Source organism: Lolium perenne, chromosome 2, assembly GCF_019359855.2.
Source record: "Lolium perenne isolate Kyuss_39 chromosome 2, Kyuss_2.0, whole genome shotgun sequence".
Classification (NCBI taxonomy): Eukaryota; Viridiplantae; Streptophyta; class Magnoliopsida; order Poales; family Poaceae; genus Lolium; species Lolium perenne.
In genome coordinates this window covers 274501845-274515459 of record NC_067245.2, presented here as the reverse complement: position 1 = coordinate 274515459, position 13615 = coordinate 274501845, and the positions used below count along the sequence as shown (strand labels likewise).

Below are 13615 nucleotides of genomic sequence, written 5' to 3'. Positions count from 1 at the left end.
GAGCCGATCCACCCATGGTTCGTATGAGGTCTACGATCACATGGTGGTCCTGCTTGATCAATATGAAGCTAAAGCGACCTACGACGATTTAGGGTTTTCACCACATAATCGGAACATCCTACGCGTGATTGAGCCTGGCAGCCACGCACGGTGAATAATAAACCAACCCTAGATAAGGCCTAAAAACCAACATGAAGTTGATCCCCGGAACATCCTATTTAGGGCCAGCAGATTACACCCTACGTGCTACTGGATCCTTCAACCCGTTTGCAAGGCCTAACTATGCAGATGTTAAACTAATCCTTGAGGAACAAGGAGCAATCATAACAGGTCGGATCTACTAAACAACGATCAAGCGAGGTGCCGCCCTTACACCTGAAATAGGTGTAAGGGCGGCTAGACGTCTAAGGATTGCATGGACGAAAGCATGTGACACGATGAAACAATGCTAACCCTAACACATCTATGATAACTACGTTGCTCGCCATCAACAAGGCTTCAGCACGAGCAACGCATGAACAGCGAATAAACGTGTGCTGCCTAGATCGCAAGATGCGATCTAGGCAGCATGGTGCTTACCCGGAAGAAACCCTCGAAACAAGGGGTTGGCGATGCGCCTAGATTGGTTTGTGATGAACGTGATTGTTGTCTTTCTCAATAACCCTAGATACATATTTATAGTCCGTAGACTTTCTAACGTGGGAGTAATCCCAACCGTGCACGAGCCAAATTCTATCTAACCGACACGTATCCTACTATATTTACAGATACACGGGCAAACTAGCCCAAACTTTGTATACAAGGCCGATTCATGTATTTCTTCCAGGTATATTCTTCAAGCCCATCTTAATCGCGGCCCACCTCTGATCCGGTCAAATTCTGGTGATAACACCTTTGCCTTGCAGCCGATTTATGCCACAGTTGACGCTGTGGCAGATTTTGCTGATCAATTCACTCGTCTGGAGTCTGAGAATGCTCATCTTCGAAAGACCATCAAGACTTCGGCTGACCAAGTGCTGGAGGCTAACAAGCTCGCAGCCGATGCTCAAAATGAAAACATCTTGCTGAAAGATGAACTGAAGAAGCTGAAGCAGAAGATGAAGGATGAGCAGGATGCTAGACGCGAGGCTGCAATTGCAAACTTGTTGAGTAAGTTCCTCCGTGCATGTTACTTTTCCAGTACTTTCCTCCAGATTACTTATCTATTTTCTTCCAGGCGCTGCCGATATTACCATCAATCGAGCCCGCAAGCTTCGGGAAGATTCCATGTCTGACGCCCTGTCACTCGCTACTGAGTCCAACATCCAAGTCCTTGGACTTTTGCAAAAAACCAAGGGAGCATTGTCAAGGTTATTCTCGATGATATACCCGAAATGAGGCAGGACAAGACTCTTGGCGAGATGGCAGATGCTTTCTTCGTCGACCCTTCTGAGCCTGTAGAGGTACTTAATCGCCGTTCCCGTTTGTTTGGGGCGGTTCTTACTTTTTAGCTACTAATGGGTCATGGGCTGCGCTCTGAGCTAGAAAAGTTGTCTAAGGCATTGCCTGTAGATAACAACAATTGCCTAGTCAATCTCGAGCCCTTCAAACAATCGGCAGTAACATGTTCTAATCAACTCCTCAAGCTGGTTGACGAGGCGAAGACCAAAACTGCGCCTGAAGCTGCCCCTGGCTCATCATCAGCTCTTCCTTGAATGAATTCTTGCTTTGTCAGCTGTAATTAAGGCCTGATACAGTTTAACCTAGTCCTGTTTTATTCTGGCTCTGTTGCCAGTGTCAACAATCTTTTGGATGTAATATATACGTTGTTGCGCTCCCGATGGGAGTTTTTATTAATGCTGTTCTAAACTGAGAATTGTGCTGCAGATTCCTTCGTCTTCTTCTCGTGTCAATCCTTCTTTAAATTCTTCGACTAGCGATGAATTCGACCTTGTACGTCGTTTATGTGACCAAATATCCCGATTAAATAGAGACATAACCACCCTTCACGCAATGGCAGCATTGGTGAAAAGAAAGAGTGAGATTGCTACTGCAATCAAACAACATGCTCTTGACCGTCTCCGTGTTGCTACTGAAAGTTTGAGCTGTAAGTGTCCATCCATCTGTCGATTTTTACCGAAGCTTGAATATTCCTTGACTGATTTTTGCTTTTCAACAGTCGTAGCTTCTGATGAATCAGAGGAAAACAACAGGATCCATGAAAAGATTGAAGCGATGACCAATGTTGCTCACCCGAAGCACGAATTATGGTCCCATCGACCGAAGGCTGTTGTCGTGGCCAAATTCGAACATCGAGCAGAGAAGGTGCACTATTACTTTGACAAGTATCACGCTCATCTCTCGATGGTGTGGAGAACCTTGTTTCCTTTAGACCAGGCACCCGATACTTTATCTGCTTTGTTTACCCGATTTAATACTCCAGAAAGGATTCGACTGTTGGTGCGGAAGGAACTCCTGGCCGGCGCCGAACTTGCTTTTGCTTCAGTTTTAGCATGTCACCCGACCTTAGATTTGGAGGCCATAGCAAATACCAGCAGGAGTTTAAACCAATATTATGACATTGCTAGAAATCCCGCATATGTCATCATCTCTCGAATGGAAACAGGTATTGAAAGGGATCTGAAGGCCCGAGAGGACCAAGGAAACCTGCCATGAAATTATGCATTCATATGTATGTAATGACCTTGTACCTGCAAGGGATAATTTCATATGTAACTTAATGTGTGTTTTATACATCATGTACTTTTGGTCAATTTGCTAATCCGGTTAATAATTTTTTGTCGAGGGCGGCTGAGTGATCAAGTCAGCATGCTCACTCGATGTCAACACCCGGATTTTTAAGTCCAGATGCCTATTATGCCATACATCGCAATCCCAGGAAGATTATTTTTGCGAGACATAACAATTGATAGCATAGAGTCATCATTCATTACAAACCATAGTCTTCTTACAACAACGGATCACATGATCCACACTTACAATAATAGTTGATCTAATGATCAACAAACACAACACATAGCGGAAGCGAAGTAGTAGTCCATCTAATCCACAGGCAATGCTTGACGTTAGGAGATGATCCTAATTATCGTAGACGTCCTGCTGTCCATCGTCCTGATACTGCTGCTCCTCCTCATAGTCTGGCCATTTGAATAGCCAGGGACACAGCCATGAGTACTTTAAAGTACTCGCAAACTAATACTAGTGTAAGTACTTATCAATTTTAGTACGGGGGTGCTAAGCTCTAAGTTTATTTGCATAAAGCCAATTTTATTTCATAAGCACTTTTAAATGAAAGACTCCTCATTTGCCTAACTTAACTCAAGTGGGAACATTAGTGTCATTCCCACAACCATGTTGTGTTCAAGATAAATTCACCATTCAATTCACCATTCAATCCACCATTCAATTTTAGAAATATCTGACAACAGAACAGTATGGCCTTTCCAATCGTCTGTAACCGTGGACACGGCTATTCGAATAGTTTTACACTCTGCAGAGGTTGCACACTTGTGCCACAACTTTTGATTACATCCGTCAGGGATAACCCTAAATAATCATAACTCAGTATGCGGATCATCAACCATAACCTTTCACTTATAAACTCTAGTATAGGCACTTCTCCCCATGAGTTTGGCCTCCCGGTGATAGCCAACTGTTATCCCGGGAACTGCACAGGGATTGAGTCGTACATTCACCTCATTTCACGTCATTTCACTTTCAACGGAGGCAGCCTCGGCATAACCTCTATGACGCTTGTTTAGAGGGAACCCATACTAAGGTGCATAAGTTTCTAGTTAAGCCTTACCCATAATCAGGTATTGTGGGGGTACACTAAAATTGGAATGGTATCGCATCCGAACCCAATCATCAGTTTTTGTCAAAGTCACCATTTCATTCATGTCATATTCACCTTCAAAATCTTTCAATAGAATGACTCATCATTCCAAGGTTTTCAAAGTCATTGGTTTTCACATGTTCCCATCTAGAGTAGTCATTTTTAGTTTAGCACTAGCAACTAGTCATGAGGGGTGCTAATCTAGCTTGTATTTCTCTAGGCTACCTTTGATGTTCTTGTAACCATATATACTTAGACCAAGATCAACAATAAAGTAAGCTTTGATAAAATAAAGTAAAATCTTGCAAGTAATAAAAATTGGGATGGGATCCTTAAACAAAATAGAAGTGTAATGGTGCCTTGCTCTAGTAGAGCTTTGCACTTGTGAGCTTGCAAGAGTATAGCTTGCCTTGAGTGGTGTATTGATCAAAGTGTTCTTCTTCCTCCTCGTAGACCTCCTCCTCCTGGTATTCCTCGGTACTAGCGTCTATACACTAATACGAGGTATACAACCACCAAACAATTCTTAAGGGCTATACTAAGCACACAATTGGTTCACACAAACTATTCTAGCATCACAATATTATTACTTGGTGTGTTACTTTGTTTCCTTTTAAGAAAAATAATTTCCTCTCATTGAAATAATTATAAGGTTTGCTATTGTTGTTCTTTGAGAAATAATTTCCTCTCATTGAATCTTGTTTAAGATTTAATCTCCTCAAATAATGAAGTATGATCACATGTTGACCAAGGTCAACACTTCATAATTATCATTTGGGAAAATGATTTAAATGAGATACTCCATCTCATGCAATTTAAATATTACTATGAATAACTTAAGACCATGATTTAAATGAGAGAGTAACTCTCATACTATTTAAATAGATTAATTGAAATAATTTAAATGGACTAGAAATGGCCACATAGCCATTATTTTGCTCTAGCCCATGATCATATGAAGTAACCATGTCATATTTTTACATATTCAGATAGACAATATGAAATGTGATTTTTGAGAGTTGGAATCAACTAAAAATCATTTATGGTTAATTTTTAATAAATGTTTGAAGTTTGAAAAGGCCCTGCCTTGTTATTTTTACTACATTATTTCTACAACAAGTCTAGGCTGAGACTGGTGGAGTTGGATAGATAATTTCACAGACTTTCCAAAAATATTAAATTCATCAAATTTGGCTCAGTAGATTTGATTCTATTCAAATTTAAAAAAGGGTCCAGTATTGAATTTGAATTGAAACAGCAAAACAAGATTTGAATTTTTGGGCCTGGCGGGAAAGCTTAACGGGCCACAGGGGTGAAAAATAAACGGGCCAGCCCAGCAGCGTGGCTCGCACGCATGGGCTGCCTGACAAGGTGGGCTCCACCCGTCAGCGAAACTTAACAAGCGAAACAGTATGGGTGCGTGTGAGATGTAGGATTAGGAGAAGATCTGACGGCCGTGGATCGTCGTCGTCTCCGACGAGATCCGGCGTCTCTGGCGGCGAGGCTAGGGGGTCGGAGAGCCTACCGGTGCTACGGCGATCGACGACGATGTGCGCAGCGACGTTGGCGTGGACGACGAGGCTCCAGGTACAAGTGGCTCCGCTCGAGGTGGCTCCAATCGACGGCGCGGTGCTGCGGGTACTGGCGGGCTCCGCCATCAAATTGGCGATGCTCCGGTGAGGATGTGTCTAGGTAAGAGGTCGAGGAGAAGCAGAGATGGGAGGAGAGTGAGATGGTGTGAGGAATGGAGGAGCGGAGGAGCTCTATTTATAGCATCGGAGGGGTGCTGCGGGTGCCCGTGGAGGTCGACCATGGTGCGGCCGTTCCAGTGCGCGAAGGGGCAAGGTAAGGACGGCACGGGGTTCCTGGCATCATGGCGAGCCTCGCGTGCTAGCTAGCGCGGCAAAAGCGAGACGGGACGGTGCAGGAGAGGGCGGCGCATGCTACGGTGTCCGGCGGCAAAGTTATTCGCGGGCGGCGGCGATAGAGCTGGCGCAGGCATTCGAGTGTGTCCAGCGTGTAGCCGTTGGCGAGAAGATGCCGTGTGCATAGAAGGAGGTGCAGGGAAGGACGGGTGTGATACGTCTCCAACGTATCTATAATTTCTGATGTTCCATGCTTGTTTTATGACAATACCAACATGTTTTGTTCACACTTTATATCATTTTATGCGTTTTCCGGAACTAACCTATTGACGAGATGCCGAAAGGCCAGTTGCTGTATTCTGCTGTTTTTGGTTTCAGAAATCCTAGTAAGGAAATATTTTCGGAATCGAACGAAATCAACTCCGGAGATCTTATAATTTCAGGAAGCTTCCGGAGCACCGAAGAAAAGTCAGAGGGGTGCCAGGGGGCCCCACCTCACAGGGTGGCGCGGCCCAAGGGGGGCACGCCCCCCTATGGTGTGGGCACCCCGTGGCCCCTCCGACTCCGACTCTCCGCCTATATATTCGTCCCTGACCTAAAAACATCGACCAGTTCGACGGAAACAGAGAAAACCATCCAGAGCCGCCGCCATCGCGAAAGTCCAATTCGGGGGACAGAAGTCGCTGTTCCGGCACCCTGCCGGGACGGGGAATTGCCCCCGGAGCCATCTCCACCACCGTCTCCACCGCCATCTTCACCGCCATCGCTGCCTCCATGATGAGGAGGGACTAATCCACCCCCGAGGCTGAGGGCTCCGCTGTAGCTATGTGGTTCATCTCTCTCCCATGTACCTCAATACAATAATCTCATGAGCTGCTTTACATGATTGAGATTCATATGAGTTTTGTATCACTATTCATCTATGTGCTACTCTAGTGATGTTATTAAAGTATTCTATTCCTCCTGCACGGTGTAATGGTGACAGTGTGTGCATCCGTGTTAGTACTTGGCGTAGGCTATGATTATGATCTCTTGTAGATTATGAAGTTAACTATTGCTATGATGGTATTGATGTGATCTATTCCTCCTTTCGTAGCGTGAAGGTGACAGTGTGCATGCTACATTAGTACTTGGTTTAGTCATGTTGATCTTTCATGCACTCTAAGGTTATTTAAATATGAACATTAAATTGTGGAGCTTGTTAACTCCGGTATTGAGGGTTCGTGTAATCCTACGCAATGGTGTTCATCATCCAACAAGAGGGTGTAGAGTATGCATTTATCTATTCTGTTATGTGATCAATGTTGAGAGTGTCCACTAGTGAAAGTAGGATCCCTGGGCCTTGCTTCCAAGCATCGAATCTCCGTTTGTTTACTGTTTTACTGCGTTACTACTGCTGCGTTACTACTGCTTGTTTACTGTCCTGGGCAAAGCACTTTTATGGTGCCGTTGCTACTGCTTATTCATACCACCTGTATTTCACTATCTCTTCGCCGAACTAGTGCACCTATTAGGTGTGTTGGGGACACAAGAGACTTCTTGCCTTGTGGTTGCAGGGTTGCATGAGAGGGATATCTTTGACCTCTTCCTCCCTGAGTTCGATAAACCTTGGGTGATCCACTTAAGGGAAACTTGCTGCTGTTCTACAAACCTCTGCTCTTGGAGGCCCAACACTGTCTACAAGAATAGAAGCACCCGTAGACATCAAGCTATTTTCTGGCGCCGTTGCCGGGGAGGAAAGGTAAAAGGCACTCATACTTCGGTTCCAGGTAACAGTACTTTTCTGGCGCCATTGTGTTTGTGCTCGAAGCTATTTCCTTTAGATCCTGCAATTGCATCTTTTTGTTTCTTGTTTACACTAGTTAGGCATAATGGAATACAACTATGAGCTTTTTGATTTATTTCCTAAGTTAGGACATGAATTGTGTGATGCGAAAATTAAAGAACCTATGGAGCCTCAATTGCATGCTAGTAGTAATGTTATTAGTATGAACGCAATCACTACTAATGCTATGAACAAGTCTAAGCTTGGGGAAGCTAGTTTATATAAAAATAATTTTTTTTGCTCTTCAGCTTTTGAAGAAATATTTTGCTCTAATAATGCTTTATCTCCCATATGCGATAACTCTAATGATGCTTCTGATATTTTAAATCCACCTACTGCAAGTACTTCTTTCAAGATACCCATGAAAATTATTGAACGTGTTATGGATAACTGCTATGAAGGGGATGGAACTGTCCATCCTAAAGATCATTTACTGTTTTTGCATGAATTATGCGGGTTATTCAAGTGTGCAGGTATCTCTATGGATGAAGTGAGGAAGAAGCTATTCTCTGTTTCATTGTCTGGTAAAGCGGCGCATTGGTATAAATTATTGGAGAATAGTCATTCTCTTGGTTGGGAGGAAATTGCATCTCTCTTTTATTCTAAATTTTATCCTCCTCATGAAGTGCATATTGATAGGAATTATATTTATAACTTTTATCCTCGTGATGGAGAGAGTATTTCTCAAGCGTGGGGGAGATTGAAGTCACTAATTCTCAAATGTCCCATTCATGAGCTCCCCCGTAATGTTATTGTTAACAATTTTTATGCGAGGCTTTCAGGACAACACAAGGACTATCTGGATTCCTATTCGGAGGGATCTTTCACAAGCAAGGAGGTTGAAGCTAGGTGGGATCTTCTTGATCGGATTGAGGACAACGCTGAAGGATGGGAGAACGACAAAGGTAAAGAGTCAGGTATAAATTATGATTATGAATGCATTGAAGCTTTTATGGATACCGATAAATTTCGAAATATGAGTGCTACTTATGGTCTTGACTCTCAAGTTGCTGCAAATATTTATAAAGCCTTTGCTTCTCATTTTGAATTGCCTAAAAAGAATTTTGATAAGTATCATGAACCTTTTAAAGAGGCTTGCATGAAGAATGAAATTGTTGTTAATTATTGCAATAAGCATGCTCAAACTCCTAAGAATGCTATTTCCTATAAGCATGTTAATTTTTGTGGAATACATAGACCTTGTGGAATTAATCAAATCAAAGATGAATATTGTATCCATCATGCTAATGAAAAAACTAGAAAGTGGCTTAGGGCTCTAGATGATCTTGGTAAAAAAGTTTGTACTCTCTATCCTTTTATTTGTGAAGTTTGCCATGAAGTGGGTAATTTTAATTTTCAATGCTCCTCCAATGATAATTTGAACCCAATGAGTGCTGCAAATTTGTATTGTGATGATGAAATTACTCCTAATCAGCATGATGAACTTACTTTATTTTTGGGGTGTGAAGAACTGTCGAGAAAAATCTCTTTGTTACATATGAGTGATCCTGATATTGATGATGTCCTGCATGGGTGTTTTTCTTATTGCATTGATAATAGCCATACAAATACTTACATACAAAATATTTTAGAAGATGACACCTTGCCAAAATATGATAGGACCGCTGTGTGTTTTCAACTAATTAATGAAAAGGAGGGATCCTCCCAAGTTTCTTCTATTGTTTCTGAAAGAAAATCAGGTTATGCGGACAAGCCACCCTTCAAGCCTCTTCCTCCTAAAGAGGGGAACGAGGAGAAGGAAGAGAAGAAGAAGAAGAAAAAGGGAACGAAGAAGAAGAAGGAGAATAAAAAGAAAGAGGTAACGGCGTATCCCCGCGTGAATGAGATAACGCTAGGTAACCGTAAGTATGTTGCTCCTAATGATTATTGTGATAATGAATCTGAATACGATGATTTTCCTATGTCCTTTACATACATTAGCAATCATGATTTGAATGAGCACGCTACTTTTGATATTGCAAATCTCTGGGAAACTAATTCTGAAAATGACGATGACAATAATTGCCATAGTGTCAGTGCTATCCATGCTTCCTCCCATAAAGATATAGAAAGCTCTATGCTTGGGGAAGAGGTGTTTGAAAATCCTTTAGCTACTGGTCATTATGTTCTTGATACATCTCCTTCTAATAACAATAATGGTGTGGACACAGATAAACCGACTGTGAAAGATAACTATTCTATTTCCTATGATGACACTGTTCCTCCGATCTCTGATGATTATTATAAAGAATGCTATGATATAGGTTCTAACTATCCTTATGAGGCTTGTCATAGTCATGATTGGATTACCAAAAACAATTCCCTTAATATGCAACTTGTTTACCATGTTCAAATTCTTGATAATAATCTTGCTCCAATTACTATTAATGAGAATAACTCTTCTTATGCCAAATTTAATGATACTTCTATGCATATGAACCATGATAAGAATGTTTTAAGTGATGGGTATATTGTGGATTTCATCAATGATGCTACTAAAAGTTATTATGAGAGAGGGAAATATGGTCGTATGCATCTTAATAATATTAAGTTTCCCCTCTTTATGTTGAGAATCTTGAAGTTACTCGTGTTTTATCCGCTTATGCTTGTCACTTTGTTCTTCATGAATTCATTTGTGTACAAGATTCCTCTTCATAGGAAGCATGTTAGACTTAAATTTGTTTTGAATTTGCCTCTTGAAGCTCTCTTTTTGCTTCAAATACTATTTCCTGCGAGTGGATCATTAAAACTGCTGAGCCCATCTTAATGGCTATAAATAAAGAACTTCTTGGGAGATAACCCATGTGTTATTTTGCTACAGTACTTTGTTTTTATTTTGTGTCTTGGAAGTTGTTTACTACTGTAGCAACCTCTCCTTATCTTAGTTTAGTGTTTTGTTGTGCCAAGTAAAGTCGTTGATAGTAAAGTTCATACTAGATTTGGATTACTGCGCAGAAACAGATTTCTTTGCTGTCACTAATCTGGGCAAAATTCTCTGTAGGTAACTCAGAAAATTATGCCAATTTACGTGAGTGATCCTCAGATATGTACGCAACTTTCATTCAATTTGAGCATTTTCATTTGAGCAAGTCTGTTGCCCCTTTAAAATTCGTCTTTACGGACTGTTCTGTTTTGACAGATTCTGCCTTTTATTTCGCATTACTTCTTTTGCTATGTGGGATGGATTTCTTTGTTCCATTGACTTCCAGTAGCTTTGAGCAATGTCCAGAAGTGTTAAGAATGATTGTGTCACCTCTGAACATGTGAGTTTTTTATTATGCACTAACCCTCTAATGAGTTTGTTTCGAGTTTGATGTGGAGGAAGTTTTCAAGGGTCAAGAGAGGAGGATGATATACTATGATCAAGGAGAGTGAAAAGTCTAAGGTTGGGGATGCCCCGGTGGTTCATCCCTGCATATTTCAAGAAGACTCAAGCATCTAAGCTTGGGGATGCCCAAGGCATCCCCTTCTTCATCGACAAATTATTAGGTTCCTTCTCTTGAAACTATATTTTTATTCGGTCACATCTTATGTACTTTACTTGGAGCGTCTGTTTATTTTTGTTTTTGTTTGAATAAATGCTTGTATGGGAGAGAGACACGCTCCGCTGGTTCGTATGAACACGTATGTTCTTAGCTTTTAATGTTCATAGCGAAGGTTGAAACTGCTTCGTTAATTGTTATATGGTTGGAAACGGAAAATGCTACATGTAGTAATTGGTATGATGTCTTGAATAACTTGATACTTGGCAATTGTTGTGCTCTTGTTTAAGCTCTTGCATCATATACTTTGCACCTATTAGTGAAGATAGGAAAAGTGCCTGTGCGTTGCTACGGATGATTTTCATTAGATAATTTTTTATGTCACATATAATTTACGGAAATAGGTTTTTCATTTATTTCCTTCCATCTGCATATATGAACAACAACACAAAACAATCAGCAACAAATTATCAAAACACAACAACCTGTAGCAACTATATCAATAGGAATCAGTAGCCATATAATTCTTGTTCTGGTCAAATCACAGTATTTTCTTTCTTCCGTCTGATGCAACCATGACAGGAAAAGGTTTATTCACTTTATTCTATGATATGCTACGGTAGTTACAAACAAGAGATCTCCATCACAGGCTTCATTATGTGTGGCTTGAAGTCTTCTTTGTTCACTAAGAAACAGCTTAGCAAATGAATGAATTCATCACCTGAAGATGCCCCCTTAGGATCCACAAGAATGTGAGAATCGGACATCTCGGACACAGTTGACTAATAATTTTACATGCACGTGTATAAACACCACAATACCAGATCACGCCCAGTTCCGAGAGAGATCTCCACGCTAGCATGTACCTGGAAGCGCCGCACCACGTTAGGACATCTTGCTGGACAATAAGGGCAGAAATTGTGCCAAGCATATACGATAACAAAACCGCTATATGGATCAGTACAGAGAAACCAGCAAAGCTTCTTTTTGAATCATCTCCATCACTGACATCTGACGTAGATTCATAATATACACATTTAGGACTCTTCTAGAACAACAGAAAGCTAAAATAACCGTTTCCAATTTACCTCTATTCGTAAGCATCTCATTATTTTTCCAAGCGTCTTTTGACAACGCCCAACCTCTTGTCATGATCAAGATTTTAGTTATCATCATCTTCATCCCGTTAATTCCAAGCCGCAGTGCATTTTGCACCTCCGGTTTTCTGCCCCTTTTGTGGATCAATCACCACTTGACAACGGCCATGTCACTGTGCCGCCAATGGACCATCTCCGGAGGCTTTCTACCTCCCTCCATCGACCACCGCAATTTCTTCCAAGGACCGAGGGCTCAGCTGTCCAAGGCTGATATCGTCGCAGCTCCTATGTGTTTTTGTCATTTTGCCGCCTTTTTCTGTCCATGGCTGATATCGTCGCAGCTCCTATGCATTTTTGTCGTTTTGTCGCCTTTTTCCTCGGTTGTGTCGTGTCCGAGGTAGCGACAAGAGCTCGTTGTTTCATCACAGCTCAGATCTGCATCACCACCACCTTGGACTATTGCGGCAATGGCGATGAGAGATTTGCTTGCTTGCTGTCACATCCTGCGGCAAGAGGACCTTGAGCTTGGCGTTGTCGCTGCCGGTGGCGACAAGAGGTCCAGTAGATTTATCAACTGGCACATCCAGCCATTGATGGCGGCGGCAATTGATGTTACACTTGTTCCTGCAGGAAAGAGTTTTATCAACGGACCAGCCAATAATATATAATTGCAGGAAAGAGCTGTATCATTTGACCAGCCAATGATTTGGCACATATAGGCGCTGATACTGCTTTCCTAGAAAGCTAGCACGAAGGAGCTGATCCACGATTTAAGGATTGCATGCAAGCTCAGCCAAAGTAAATCAAAATTAGATAAACCTTGGGAGGCCTGCAGATTGGTGCGCTTCCACTCTGTAACTGACATGCGCTGCGACCTCCAAAACTGTTGCAATCTGAACCTCAACAATCACGCGGGCTGCAAGCAAGAGTGCCGGCCACCGACGTGGTGGAGATGGCAGGGGCGGCCTTTGCGTCCGAGGGTGGCAGATTGAGGACTACCGCGCCGGACGCAGGACTCCCCATGGGATCCGACCAGCACTATCTCCTCAGAAGAAGTCCAGCAGCAGATCTTGAGTCAGTCGGAGAAGAACGAATCGGACGGAGAAGGCAGTATCTGATGTTCACATCGCGACGTGATGTATGTCTTCATGGACTCACGGTGTATCCTGCTCATGACGCTCCCGCCGCCTAGCAGGCCACGCCGATCCAGATCGACATCTCGCTCCTCCCGCACCGCACGCATAGTGGTTCGCCATGGGCTCGTCTCGGAGGACGCGGAGAGCGGCGCCTGGATGAATCTAGGGGCTGAGATGAAGGATTTTCGATGCGATTTTGACCTAATCTAGAGATTAAAGATTGGAGGAGAGGGATGCTCGTTCCCTGGCTATATGAGGAGGCAGCTGTCGATGCCCATCGAGAGGTGTGATTTGGGCCACGAGGAGACAAAGGACGAACGACCGGACTCTGCTTCCGCGACGAATTTGAAACGGTACGATGGCATCTGTACGTAT

The 13615-nt window shown here is 42.5% G+C and overlaps 1 long non-coding RNA gene across 1 annotated transcript; it reads right to left on the bottom strand.

Annotated features, from left to right (window-relative positions):
• Window positions 1–11474: 11474 nt before the first annotated feature.
• Window positions 11475–12739, bottom strand: LOC127336415 (uncharacterized). Its single transcript, XR_007873302.2, has 2 exons — window positions 12096–12739; window positions 11475–11873 (listed from the first exon to the last, which is right to left on the bottom strand). It is a non-coding gene; the product is annotated as an uncharacterized lncRNA (long non-coding RNA).
• Between the last annotated feature and the right edge of the window lie 876 nt (window positions 12740–13615).